The following is a 558-nucleotide window of genomic DNA, read 5'->3' as shown; positions in this document are numbered from 1 at the left end:
TAAAATCAATATTTTAAAAATACTAATCAAATAATGATATATCAAATCCATTTGCAATATTTATATCAAATTTGATTTTTAACTTTTTATTAATTTATAAAAATAAGAATAAGTCTTCTATATTCTCATGCATCTAATTTTACTTTAAATTAATTTATATTTTTACAACTATTAATTAATAATTTAATTAAAATATATAAAAACATATTAATGGCTTTTATGCGTGTAATAATTTGTAAAATTCTATATAACATTTTTTACTCTTGATTGATACATTATATCCAAGTGCTGAAGTGCATATGAGACAAGGTTCAAAATATTGATACACCGGTAGGGGCGTATCGGGCGAATAGATACTCATTTTTATTGTTTTTTTTTATTTTTTTCACAACCGGTTCAGGGGGGACTGGTTTAGGGCTTCTCTACCCCCTGAACCGGTCAGACCTCCAATACACCCACTGTAGGGGCAAATCAGAGGGGTCCCGACGTGTCGATACTTTGAACCTTGATGAGAGGCTCATATATTAAGCGCTAAGCAGGTAAAGTGGTTAGCCCACA

This window comes from Nelumbo nucifera, chromosome 3, assembly GCF_055504915.1.
Source record: "Nelumbo nucifera cultivar China Antique chromosome 3, China Antique-T2T, whole genome shotgun sequence".
NCBI classification, from domain to species: domain Eukaryota; kingdom Viridiplantae; phylum Streptophyta; class Magnoliopsida; order Proteales; family Nelumbonaceae; genus Nelumbo; species Nelumbo nucifera.
The sequence above is the reverse complement of the archived record's forward strand: the minus strand, read 5'-3'. Positions refer to the sequence as shown.